This window comes from Ammospiza nelsoni, chromosome 3 (genome assembly GCF_027579445.1).
Source record: "Ammospiza nelsoni isolate bAmmNel1 chromosome 3, bAmmNel1.pri, whole genome shotgun sequence".
Classification (NCBI taxonomy): Eukaryota; Metazoa; Chordata; class Aves; order Passeriformes; family Passerellidae; genus Ammospiza; species Ammospiza nelsoni.
In genome coordinates, this window is record NC_080635.1 from 26,736,334 (window position 1) to 26,750,637 (window position 14,304).

Below are 14,304 nucleotides of genomic sequence, written 5' to 3' on the forward strand. Positions count from 1 at the left end.
ATGATAGTCTCATTCTGACTTCAGGATTCTTTACCCACCAAAGAAGCTAAGGGAGATGAAAAAATATTTTGCTTGGACTACTTCTGCATAATTTGCTTTTTAAACTCTTCTGACAAATGACAAATGAATGTTCAAGCAACAGAAAACGAGATGCATGTATCCTCCCCAAACTAAAAGTTATCAAATGCTTCAGTAAGTTGATTGAGGTTTCTTGACTTTTCTCCACCTTTCCAATATTCTGAAAGAACAGTTGATTCCCCCAAGCCACATACCCTTCCCTCTTTCTCTGGGATTTTATGTCACTTCTCAAAAGTATGTCAGCTTTGACAGGGTTTGGGGCTGTGTATTTTACTTCTCTTGCTCCTGCAGTCAGTCAGGCATGATTCCTAATCTGCAGGAATTCATCTATGATTCTGTCTTCTCATCTCTGGAGTTTACTAAATTGCCCTGTCCTCTAAATCTGAAAATGTTGGATGAGTGGACACTTCATCCCCAGTGGTTTCAGCTTCGCTGACTTCCTTGTACTTTGAGTGTGCAGTCCCTTGTTCTGCTTTTGGAGAACAAAAGCCCCACACTTTGTCTTTAGTCATACCTTCCTGCCTGCATCATTGTTCACACAGGGCTTTCTTGTAATTCTGTCACTAGAATTCAGAAGCTGTTGGGTTTGCTCTTTGAGATAAATGTGTTTGAAAATAGAATATAACTTCTTTTTGTTACTTCAAACTTCAGTGATCATTAAGATTTTGTATGTAATGGAGCATGATACAAGGAGAACCACACAGCTGTATGACAAGGTTTGAATAGAAGTTGAAATATGTGCTTCTCCCTGAGTCCCCACATGTTCTGGTCATTAACATTCCTTCTCTTGCTGTTGCACTGCCACTCACAGTCTCATTTGGTCTGAGACCATCCACAATTTCTACCAAACAAGCACAAAGGACTCAGCTCTGCTGTACTCCTGTGAGAGCGATGCTCTGCAGTAGAGATGCCCACTTTTCACATGCTACAATGTTGTCAAAAGAAAGGAGAGGCCCATATACTGCACTCCATCCTTTGCTGCAGGACACAGCAATTTCCTGAAAGTGCCATAATTACTGAATATATCCAACAGGTTGCTTGCAGCAAGTTCCCCGTGTTAAAGAGATGAGTGCCCAAGAAATATTGCAGCTGAAAGGAGATTAGTGTCTCCAAGTAATTCAGACATCTCACTGCTGGTCTCCTGCTTTCCAAGCAGAGCTACAGACCTGCGAGGAGAAAAGAGTGATTACTGGATTAATTGTTCTGACAGTAGCTCATTTCTAAAAGCCCTCTTTCTCAAGGGGCTCTGGTCCTTCCTATGTTTTATTACTGGGAGGGAAAGGGCTTCTAGAAAGAATGGGGTAAGAAATAGGCTACTGCCAGTTCCAGAGCAAGTTATCTTGCCTACAGCCTGTTCCAGAGAGCCACAGACTGAATAAATAAACCTAGAGGTCATAGCCACTGGATGCTCCAGCTCTATTTGATGTCTCTGCACATACTGTATCTTCCTTTCTTTTACTCCTGATTTGCAAAAAGTATAATGACAATGTGAAAGTGATGTGCTGGTAATTGAAAAAAAAGCAACATTTTTTTCAAGGAGTGAAAATTCCCAAGCTCCCTCTAGAAATGCAAATAAGCAGTTTATGGCGTTTAAGCTAATGCTGGCCTATCTTAGGTAAACATACATGATTGCAAAGCCTGTATCCAAAGGTCCCTCTCTAGCCCAATAAAGGAGCACTGAGATTTTCTGTACCTCTGTAGCTTATTCAGTGCTAGCATCCAGTTCTTAGTACCATACTGTGACTTGGAAGTGCCAGCAGTGGGTTTGGCAGTGTCCACTATGTACTTACCTCCGCACTTATTATGCTTCAGCTGTGGAGCCCCTCTTAATTATTTTTATTTCAAACACTTTATGAAAAAGCTGACCTTATTAACATGTCAGAGCTTTGTGAAGTAGTGATCTCTGGTTATTATGTTGTTATTCTTTCTTTTCCAGCTTTTAGAATTTTGCTGTTATTAGAGCCTTTTGGAACAGACTGTAATGATTACATTTCTTGAATCTTTTTAGACATGTAAGATACTCACTTGACTTCTCCTGGGAGCTGTACACTCTGTGGTTCCCTGTGGCACTCTCATTTGACTGTCTTGGAGTTCCACCTGTTCTTCTGCCTTGCCCCTCCTTCCCTGTGATTTGTTGCATCCATGGCAGAGCTACAGCTCTGTGTAACTTCCAAAAGATTTAATCTCAGTTGAGCACCTGCAGTTGTGCAATCTCATGTGTTCAATAAATGCCCCACTGGAAAGACTTCTCCCATAGTGCAACACTGACTTGCTATTTGTTAAGAAACACCTTGATTTTTCAAATGTCTCCCAGGTTTTGGGTATCCTAAAGGTTTGTGGAGCCAAGTCATTTATTTGGACATGATGATTCTTTAGAAATAACATTCCTTGTGCTTGCCACTCTTACTTGAAATCACTGTTATAACAAAGTAAAGCTAAAAAGGAAGTGAAAAGCTATACTAGTAAAGCAAGGGTTAATGTTCTGATTAAAACATGGAAACAAACACACAAACAGAAAGCAAAGAAACAAGAAAATCCAATTTCAATACCCACATTGTTCTGGCAGTCACTCACAGCTTGCCTCAGGGAATCAAGGAGCCAGTACAGGAGCAGGATCAAGATCTACTTCTCTGCTGCGTTTTTCCTGCCCCCGCCCAAAGCAGGAGGGAATTCCCAACTGCAAGAGAGGCTAAACCTCAGCACATTTCTTTGGACCATTGCCCTTCCCTTGCTTCCTTCAATTTAGAGGCAATTCCAATATAAAGTATGGCAGTTTTGACCAACCAGAGTTGTTTAGGTGAATGCAAATGAAACCTGTTTTCTCTTGCCTCAAATGGAATAACCTCTGAGATGCAGTGATCCTTTGACATGTGATTTCCAGATGTAGGTTTACCTTCCTGCTTGGAAAGTCAGTTGAATTATAACTTGATTTGGGTCTCCATTTCCCAGGCAGTGCAACTTCTCTCATGAACTTTTTTTTATGCTTTTTTAAGATCTCCTAAATTACATATAATAAACCTATCAACTGCACATCAGACCCTAACCTCATAGCTTGTGAATAATGGATTGTTTTATTCATAGGACTCAGACATGAGATGCCACTAATAATGATGATTAGTTTAGAGTCTGGAGCATATTCTCAAATAATTTCATTCCTCTTACTTCTTCACTTTATTATATCAGAAACTTTGCAACTATCACAGTAACTTCCAACTCTAATTCCCTTAGCCATAGTTAATTATAGATATCCTGGCAGTTGCAGAGTTATTTATTCCAGAGTTTCTTGATCATGAGCAGGCTAATCAGAGGTCTTCTGGGGGCCCTTTCACTTTCAGAAATACTGCTTTTAAAATGTCAAGTCCTATCATCAAGGCTTTGTTGGTTTTGTTTCATTTTTGTACTGCAGAGTATAAAATTCATGAAACTGCTCATTTCTGCAAAGTGGAACATTCACATTTAAATTCTGATGTCCCCTTGTCACTAGCTTTTGATAATCTTCAAAATTAGAAAATATTAGAAAATAGACCAATAATTTGAAATACGCTTATTTAGTTGGGGGTTCAGTAGCCTGTTAAAAAGGTGTGCTTTACACATTTCTCTGACTTAGTAGTTCTTTAGCTGGCAAAAAGGGCTTTCCCAATGTGCTTATAGTAACTGACAGTCCTTTGGTGCAGTGTGGGAACAGAGTTTGTAACCATCATGGTGCAGAGAGTCAACAAGACTGTTCTTATATTTTCTCTCATATAACTGTAACTACTAATTTATTTTTGTGTTTCAAAAACGTAATGAGATTTATTTTTTTTCCTTTGAGGGGAATCAGCCCTCTACATTTTACCTGGCTTGTATTCCTGCCAGGACTGGTGGCCCACCTGTCCTGAGCAGAGCTGACCCCAGAGGCTGTGATCATGATGCTGGTTTGTCTTTGCTGTAACAGGAGGGAGTCAGAGCGCTCGGTACCTCGAAGGAAATAAACAGCACACTTCATGTTGACACTGTTATTATGGCTGGCATATTTTGATCATCTCATTTTCTCCTTGCTACTGATGTACAGTAAAGTGTGAACATTATCTTTGAGCTGCAATCTGATCTTACTGAGCTTTAAGTGCAGCGAAGGGCAGTGGATTTTCTCTTCGGCAGCAACACGAACAGCAGGAGCTCTGGAAATTGTAGTGGCAACAGCAGCTTCTGTTGTGACAGTTCTCTTGTAGGTCACCATGGTGAGAATGTATCTGAGTGTTGGGTTTTTTCCCTGTCCAGACACTAATACAATTTCTCGAATCCAGAATAGCTTATATAAATTATTACCCTTGTCATGAATTATATTCATGCAGATATGCTAGCAAGAAATACACACATTTTATTTTTTAAGAAATTTAATACCTAGACAAAGGATTTGATGATACTTTAAAAATCTTTAAACAGTTGTTTTGTTGGTGTATAGCTGGAAAAAAAACCCCCAAACACCATTAATTGAAAAAAAAGGGTAATAAGCAACAACATGGAATCTGGCCTACATTGTTTTGCTTTTCTTTGTGAATATTCGCTATGTTATGTATGCTTACATGTTTTAAAATTAGGAATGTTCATGAACTGTGCAAGACAACATGGGACATACATGGATTTTGCATGTGGAAAGCAAGGCTTTTTGTTCAGAGCTTAAAATTGAAATAGCTGTAATGTGACAGTGTCTGACATGGGCAGCTTTGATGGTCAGGGACAGCACCCATCAAACTACCCTAGAAAAATGCAGAAAAGGAATAGTTAACTCTTTTTTTTCCTTGAATGAGGGCTCCATTTGGAGTCAGTGTTACCCTTCTTGCCAGTCCTGCTCATTACCTCCCAAGCTGGTGTGCAGCCTGTTGATCTCACTGGAAGAGTTGGCCGTTGGCAACCCTTTAACGGAGCCACCACCAAGTGTTTCCATTAGCAAGTTCACAACAGTCCCATCTGCAGCTCTGGCCTGCTGGGCCACTTCCTCTGGGGCTGTGCACCACTGGCATGGATACCAACAGCAGTGCTTAGCTGTTATGAGATTTAAGGGAAAGGGACCCTTCCCTTGCCACAAACTGAATTTCCTTAGTTTGAATGATTTCTGGCCACTTTTCCTTTCTACTTAAACTGGTGGTCATCAGTTGCATGCGTGTAAAAAGTACTCAACAGCCCCTGCTGCAGTTCAGCGGAAACTTCAGGAAAAGGATCAGTGCCCTACTGGACATGCATGAAGTTTCTGTCAGAAGACCTTTTTTCTCCCTTTGTCTTGAAAAAAAGAAACCTCCTCAGGACCTGCTTTGTTCATTGTTAATGTTTCAAATGTGTATTAGGGCTGCCCTTCACACTGCACAGTTTGGTTGCTGATGTTTTTCCCCTCAGAAGGATGGTGAGTCACATCTATTCCAGTTTAATAGCTCCTCTGATCTTAACAGAATGGCCTCAGCAGAAACATCCTTGAATAATACAGACCACGCACATAGATCAGATTGCTCCTGCCTGATGTGTTGTCCCATGCCAGACAGCTTCACTTACCCATGAGAACAGTGTGTGCTACAAGCCCCTGCCCTCACTGGGGTCCTCAAGCTCTTATTCTTCCTCAGCAATGGGGATAAAGAGAGATGATAGTGAATGGAAATGTGGGAAGGTATTTTCAAAGTGCCACTGATTTTATGTGGGAAGGTGATTTTAAAGTGCCACTGATTTTATGAATTAACCTTTGCCACTCTCCCAGGTAATTACTTATCATAGTTACTGTAAGGAAAGGTAAAATATTAACAGCATTGATAATTAACAGTCATGAATTAACTGAATTAACAGTAATGATAATTCCAAATTAATTAGGAAATATCACAAAGATTAAATACGAAGCTGTTAACTTGTCATTAGATTACTATTAGAGATTATGGTTAGGAAAGAAGTGTAAGTGGGCAGCAAAAAGTAGCAATGGAATTGCATTGACAGTAAGAGACCTCAGTTAATATTTACATATTTCAATGATAAACTCTTCAGGCTTATTTTTAGTTTTACTCTCATGCTTACTTTTAAATTTTCATTAGAATGGTCTCAGCTATAAAACTGTGCATCTATGCCGCATTTAAAAGATGTTTGAAAATTGAGAGGATATTGTTACCAGAATTCATCTATTTTATGGAGCTTAAAAGCAAGCTTGTTAGGGAAACTCAATTGACTTCTTCAATAACATAAGCTTAAAAGATGGTAAGAACATAAATACTTTACAGTTGACATGCTTAAGATTTTGGACTATTGTGGAATTTGCAGGCTACCCCAACAAGGGAAGAGATGAGAATCTTGACTTCATATTTCAGAAGGCTGATTTATTATTTTATGATATATATTATATGAAAGGAAAATTATATATTAAAACTGTACCAAAAGAATAGAAGAAAGGACTTCATCGGGAGTCTAGCAAGAAATAGAAAGGAATGATAAGAAAATCTTGTGACTGCTCACAGCCTTGACACAGGTGGCTGTCATTGGTCATCAAGTAGAAACAATTTCACATGCTGAGTAAACAATTCTCCAAATCACATTCCAAAGCAGCAAAACATGGAGAAGCTGAAGCTTCTCAGGAGAAAAGATCCTAATGAAAGGATTTTTCATGAAATATGTCAGTGACAGACTATCTTAAAACATACTAAGTTCTCTTAAAATACTTCAGTCAAAGGTAGAAAAGATTAATCTAAAGTCCAGATAGCCAGTGAAGAACAAAGTAGGGCAGTAATAAAGATGAAGACACTTTAGGGATGGTGGATGAGAGTAGTCTAAGGAAAAGGTGGTGTTATAACACCAAAGCAAAATGTTTAGCAATATTTTAGACTGGAACGGGAGACAGCAAGAAGTTAACAAAACTGACAGTTCTGTTCTGTGTCCTGCGCTACCACAATACTGCACTGAGTTCTGAGCTTCCCAGTGGCAGAGAGGAAAAGTGTGAACACAAGTTACTGAGTTAGCCAGGCAAATTATTCCTTATCAGCTAGGATGCTCTGGCAGCCTGTCATAGCTGAAATGAGCACGTTTTCCTTCGGCAGCTGGGTGAGCTGGGAGCACACACACACAGAGGCAGCTATTACAGCCTGTCTGTGGTGCAGTAACTTATTAAGCCATGCTAAGTCATGGCTTAATTACAAACTGGCTTGACAGCTTGTGGCTGTCTGTCCCTACCCAATTTAACAACATGAACAAAGCTGAAATGAAGGCAACAGAAATAATCATGGCACAACAACCCCTTCAGTTTGAACATCTCAAAGCCAGCTCATGGCTGCTGGTGTGCATCTCCCAATAAGCACTTCCACACTGCCAATTAAGTGCCTCTGTGAAGGCACTTAACCTGTTGTCCAGCCACGCTTAAGACTGCATTTGTCATTCTAATGCTGAAGCTGAATGACATTTCATATCATGCTGTGATAAACTACCATATTTTGTCTGTCTTTGTCATCTTTTTGAAGTGATGAGCTCTCAGCAGCTAGCAAAAATTTCTTATACTAAGGTCTTGCTTTTATACTCTTCAAGTTAACTGCATCTCTATTTCTCTTTAAATATATGTGGTTTCCAAGTTTTCCTTACTGTTGGTATCCCTAAGCACTGGGTCATTTACAAATTTATCCCCCACCACTTTCTTGTATCAGCATCATTAAAGAAAATATCTAGTAGGTTTAAGCCCAAACTTATCCTGGGCACTGGGGGAGTGTGGGGGTTTGTGATAGTAGGAAGAAAAGAGAACTACCTTTACTCAGACACTTCATTTCTGATCATTAGATTTTGCTTTATCCTCTGTGGATACTCCATCACCTCCATTAGTCTCTGGTACTGCTCTGCTAATTCCTGTCATCTCCTCCTTTATCTAGAAGTTGAAAGACATTATCAAAGGAAGATCTGAGGTTAATCTGGTAAAGCCCACCTTTAGTAAACAAACATTTCACTTTCTCATTTCCTGATATACTTACTTTAAAAAGCTTACTACCAGACAAGTGATTTCATTTGACACAATTTTCTGACTTCAGGAATGGGCATTATCTGTTCTTTCTGCCCAGAAGCTGTGTTTGACTTTCATCTTATATATAATACTAGCAATTTCCTTTTCCTCCTAGCTATTAGCCATCCTGCCCTCCAATCCCATGCTCAAGATCACCATATTTACTGAAAATTGAGGCCAAAATATGCATTTAGTTTTAGAATCAGATGTAGACTATTTCTAAACCCCACTTCTTCCTCAACGGAAAGCAACATCACTTCCTTCTTACACTATTATGTCACGGCTGGATAACATCTTGCTGGTTTTTAAGATGCTGGTGTTTTTCATAAATCAACCTGATTTCCCAGATAAACTCTCCCACTTATTGATGTTTGAGGTCCTTCCTGAAGGACCAGACCTTTTTTCTGTTTAATGCTCTCTGCTTGTAATTCTTACCCTTCTCTTGATGCCACTTCTTTTCTACTTATGCTTGAGGCATCTACCTCAAAGTCATTTTGCCTTCTGTGAGATACAGGATCCCAGTCAAACCCTTGGTTTCAAGGTACCTAAGGTTTCTTCCATGTTCAAGTTTTCATTATACAAGGTGATTTTGTTGCCAGGTTCCTTCACTTATCACAGTTTCCCTTTCTGAAGTTGAGAATGTTCTATTTTCTTTCACCCCTTCCTTTCATCACACAAGTTGTGATCACTGACTCCAGGGTTATTACTTACCATCAGGCCTTTGAGGGCATATTCCTGAACCACCCAAAAGCAATACTATTTACAGGCTCAGTGACAGAGAATTTAGTTTACTACCACAGTCCAGAATGTCTGGCCCCAAATATGAGTAGCATGTATTCCCCAAATTATTAAATGAGAATTGGAAATCTCACTGGCTATTTCTTTGAACCAAGCAGTACCATCTCTTCAGCAATATGGAGTTTTCTAACTACCTCCAAACTTTCCACCTGGAGCCTGGAATGATTTTAGGGCCCTCTTCTCTCAGTAAAATCTGCAATCATCTTTTTCAAAAATGGAACTGAATTTTGAGTTGCTTTATTATTTACCTTTTATTTGCAGAACATCACTTCTTTGACATAGAATATCACTACACAATTTTATTTTTACTTCTGTGTTTGCTCAATCACAAATTCCCTCTAATCCACATGTTCTGGTTAGGAACTGAGTGTTCTTTTATCACAAGGAGGGAGTTCTGAACTGCTTTCTAAAATACCTCCATGTTTGGTTTTCTTCCCAAAGTACTGGAAATAGTATATCCACTTTTCAATTATTTCATTTTGACAGAGTAACATTACTTTTTTGCCTTTGTCTGTATATGTCCTTTTTTCTTTGCTACCCATCCTACATTCTTTCTATTCCCCATTGCTGTATTAACATTTAGTCTTCCTCTTGTTGAGAAAAACAAAGGCAAAATATTACAGGAAACTTTCAAAATTTACCCAGTTCGTTTCTTAATGTGAGGATGACCTTATTATCTGTGGTGATTTCCTTCCTTTCTTCACAGATGGTGTAATCCAGAAGGGGTACCCAGGCAAGTGGTGAAGAACGAACTACTGTTGTTTAGTGAATTAGTTTCCATGGGAAGTTTACTCAGCTGAAAATGAAAGAGTTTGTTTGCTTTGCAGATAGAAAAGTAACCATGTACCATAAATATTGTCAGTGTCTGAGAATGCCTTCTTGTGAAACCAGAGCAGCCACCATTTGTCAAACTAGTCTGAAGGCCAGCTAAAACACTAGATGTATACATGCTTCAGACAACCAGCTAACGTTTAAAAAACAGAGGTAAAAGCTGAGAAAATTGCATGAAAACACTGTCAGATCAAGTAGCTTCCCAAAGGTACTGCTTTTCGGCAGGACCTGATTTACAGCTCATTAATTTGAACATTAAACAAATGTAATTATTGAGATTTGTCAACAGCTACTCCTAAAAGGACAAATCGCTTCACCAATAACAACAGAACATCCAAAAACGGGAATTTTAAAAACCCTGTAGAAGAACTCACCTTCATTCCTCTTTAGTGTAGCATCAAAGCTGTTTGCAAATTACCTTTATCCCATACTATTTCCCATTTATTACCATTTCTGTAGAGCACAGTTATTTTCATCACCACTGAGAATAAAGTGGGCATTGCATGTATTAAAAAATGCCGACTCTTTCAGGCATGCACACATCACCGTTGATCCAACACACAAGTACTCCCACAAATATCCTGCCTTGGTAATCTTACACAAAGCTTAACTGGAGCCAGCCATGAAATGGCACAAAATCCCTGGGTTAGCCATTAACTCCGCATTGCCACACACAAACCATTATTTCACCTACTTGTTACTTCACCGCCTGCCCCTGCTGCCTGTCACTGCTGCTTGCTTCTTGCCACACACACCTCTTGAGCAATGCCAGCGTTGAGTTTTAGCCCACAGAAACCAGCCAGATATGCACATTTTCTACTGATTAGGAACGTGCTGTTTACACTGGGCTATGGACTCGTGGGCACAGTGTAGGTTTTCAGTTAATCACTAACATTTAAGCAGGTCATGTTTGAAAAGCAGTAGGGGATATCACTTATTACTTTAGAGAAAATGTAGGGTAATATTTATTATTTTGGGAAGTCCATTCTTCCGAAAGAATTGTAAAGGTTGTATAGCTAGTGAGATGATAAGGAAAGCAAGTATTTTATTTTTTCTAAATTTGTTATAAAACCATATATGAAATTAGAGCTGTAGGTGAAAGGAAGGGGATCAGAACCCCTGTAAAACCTAGAAGCAAGGAGAAAGGCAGGGTCAGAAGGTTTGAATGACAACTCAAAGCCTAATTTGTGATTTCTTGCAGTACTTCTGTAGATTTTTGTTTTAGTTGTCACTGGGGGAAGAATGGCTGCTACAGTAAATTGGAGGGAAGAGTCAGTAGTAGCTGAGTATACAATGTACATACTGAGCAAAATTATCTAATGCTACCCAGGGCATCTCTCTGGCAGGTACCCAAGAAGCAAAGTAGGGGATGCAAACAGGGACCTGATAAAATTACAGCCCAGTTCCATACCTGCTGAAATCTGTGCAGGACATAACATCAATTTTAAAAGTGTCAAGCTCTCAAAAAATTCTTGGTGAATCTCTTGAAATAAAAAACAGTTTCAAAACTCCAAGAAATATCTAGGCTAAATAAATTTTGCATTAATCAACCCTAAGAGATAGCAATTTTTAGGCAGATTTGTGATTGCTTTAATAATACATGAATTATATTTAAATGACTATGAGATATAAGCCTGAGGAAAGGAAAAAAAAAAAAAAGAAGAAAGATCCCTAGCTATATAAAAGTATCTTGAGTCCCAGATCATGTGGACACTGCAAAGTTAACTAGGTTGATTGGCAGCTGGGTCTGGGCACTCAAATTAGCTTGTCTGTGAGCAAGTTTTCTATGACAGAAGGGGAAGCGCAGTCTCAGCATTCTGGCTCTTTCTGAACGGGCTCACGAGTGCCTGTGCTGAGGCCATCTAGGTTTCATTCTCATTCAGCTCTGTCAACTGGTGGGGAGCTCTGGGAAGCAGCCCTGGCACACAGGGGTGGACTATCCCAACTTCTCAGTGTGGAATGGATGCATTCGAACCCACAGAGAGCAAAGCATCGGCTCTTAGAGCTGCAGCTGCATCAGTCACACCCACAGAGCTCTGTCCAAGGATTTTCTGCCGTGAGTGGTGGTGCCCATGACCTTGGAGGTAAAAGCTGCAGTGTTTTCTGCACTGTGGATATAACTCCGGAGGCCCTGGGAAAATAATCCCATCATGTGCCTATTTGGAAGACTGGGGGAGATAATTTCAACTCCAGATAGAAAAGCTCTCATCTTTTTCAGGGTCAGTTCCTTTTGTAAACACTCCAGAAAATGAATAGAAGAATAAATAAAAATGCTTTACAAAGTGTTTTGAGCCATGGTGTCAAGTCCTGCATGTGAAGGGTGCTCACTCATGCTGATGTATTCAGTGTGTGGGAAGGAAACACCTCACAGTAAGGAAAGGGACAAAAGCATCAGAGAACTACGGTGTGGGAATTATTATGCCATTTCTACAGACAGCACATTAAAGTCTGGGTTCTCGGGAGTGCAAGGCAAGGATATCCCTTCCAGCTTTCCAGGAAAGCCTATAGGGCTTTCCTGCAGCGGCTGAACCGCCATACAGAGCTGTAGGGGCACGAGTGGGGTCCCTCTCCAGCGAGGCGAACGGCAGCTGGCTTCAACCAGCCATTGACTGAAAAGGTGGGAATAGCACGGGATTACGAGGGATCACACAGATTTTCATGTTCTTTCCTGAACAAACAGTTTTGCTTTGGGGCAAGGCAGAAGCCGCAGGGCAGGGGAGCCCCCGCCGGGCGTTCATTCCGGCCTCCCGCGGCGGGGCCGTCCCTGCGGCCGGAGCGGCGGCGGCGGGAGCGGCTGCGCCTTCCTGCGCTCCCCACTGCCGCGACTCGGGGCTCGGGGGAGATTTTGGGGCGACCTTATCACCTTCTACACGCACCGAAAGGAGGGGGTGGGGGTCGGCCTCTTCTCCCAGGCAAGTAGTGAGTGACAGGACGAGAGGAATTAGCCCCAAGCTTTGCCAGAGGAGGTTTAGGCTGAGCATCAGGGAAAATTTCTTCAGAGAAAGGGAGATTAGACATTGGAATGGGCCGCCCAGGGATGTGATGGCGGAGTCACCATCCCTGGAGGTGCTTAAGGAAACATTGGATGAGGCACTCGGTGCCACGGTCTAGTTACATGGAGGCGATCGGTCACGGGTTGGACTCGATAACTCAGGAGTCTTTTCCAACCCGATCGATTCTGTGATTCAGTGATTCTACTCTTCAGGCGGCCCCGGTGTCAGCATGGCTCGGTGGGGTACCAGGGACGGCCTCATTCGGGCACCTGAGTAGGGCCCCGGCCCCTGTGTCCCCTGAGCCGGGACACGGCACTCGAGCCCCGCGGGCAGATGGGAACGCAGAGACCGAGACACCTCCAGCCTCGCTCTTTGGTGCGGTAACACCAGCAGCCCCGACCGGCAGCGGCACCGACATCAGCCCCATATCCCAGATCCCAAATCCCGGCTCCCGCCCCCAGGGCCGTGCGAGGTGCAGCGGGTCCCGCCTGGGGCGCCAGGCCCCGCCCCCCTCGGGCGGGACACCTGCCCCCGCGCGCCCTGATTGGCTGCTGGTGATGTAATCGCGCGCACATACGGGTACTCCCCACTGCCCCCCGTGGGGCACGGGGGAGGTCGCGCGCCCCTCGCCCGCCCCGCGACCAATCGCCGTGCGGAGCGGCTCGGCGCGCGGGCCGGACCGCGCTCCGCTCCCCCGCCGGTCTCGCTTGATTGGCAGGAGCAGCAACCAATCAGAAAAAGGGGCCCGCGGGTCGGTTCACGCCTCCTCGGCGAAGCGGCGGCCGGGGCGAGAGAGGCTGCGGGAGTGGCGGCGCTGGGAGCCAATGGCCTGCAGGCAAACCGCGCCGCCGCGAGGGAGGGGATGTGGCGGCGGGAGGGAGGCTGGGAGGGGCGAGGGCGCTCGCTGACAGCCGCTTCCGTCAGTCCTGCCCGAGGCTGAGAGGCCGGAAAAAAAAAGTGCGGAGAAAGACGGAGTCCGTGCGCCGTCGTCTTGACTGACGATAGCCACAGCCAATAGTTACCAAAGCAGGCGGGGGAGACCCAATCAGAGAAAAGCTTTTGGGCGGGGCCGGGGTGTGAGCGGCGAACGCATCTACCAATGACAGCGAGCAAGGGCTGTGCCGACGGGGCTGGCGGCCAATGGGCTGCGGGATGGGGCGGGCGGGGTGAGCCTGGCCCCGCCCAGCTCTCCCGAGCGCTGTGACGCGGGCGGGGGGACGGCGGCTCCAACATGTCCGCGCTGCTGGCGGCGCTCCGAGTGCGCGACCGGGCGGCGGCGGCGGCCGGCGGCGGCCAGCGCGGGGCGGCGCGCACCTGAGCCCGAGCCAGCACCGCCCGCCCCCGCGCCGGGCCCCGCAGCGCCGCCGGGCGCCGGGGGACGCGGGGCACACAGGTAGAGAGGGCGGCCGGGGCTGAGCGGGCGGGCCGGGGCCGGGGCTGCGGCGCCGGGGGAGGCAGCGAACGCGGCGTGCGGCGGGTGCGCCCCCGGGGAGCGAGCGGGCGCCGCGAGGCCCGGCCGCCGCCTTCCTCCCGCCGCGGGAGAAGGGAGGGCCGGGGCCGCGCTGACACGGCCCAGGCCCCGCAGGGCCGCGGAGCCGGCAGGCCCGGCCTCGCGTGGGT

General features: G+C 44.2%; 1 protein-coding gene across 2 annotated transcripts in view; it reads left to right on the plus strand.

The window, feature by feature from the left end:
* Positions 1 to 13,416: 13,416 nt before the first annotated feature.
* The window catches only part of PPM1B (protein phosphatase, Mg2+/Mn2+ dependent 1B), a 61,854-nt gene continuing 60,966 nt past the window's right edge, over positions 13,417 to 14,304 (plus strand). The window contains exon 1 of one of the 2 annotated variants that reach the window (XM_059467631.1): positions 13,417 to 13,435. The gene's annotated coding sequence lies outside the window, so the exon portion shown is untranslated. Of the gene's footprint in view, positions 13,436 to 13,973; positions 14,078 to 14,304 lie in introns of those variants that run through there. The other variant, XM_059467630.1, reaches the window with a different exon arrangement.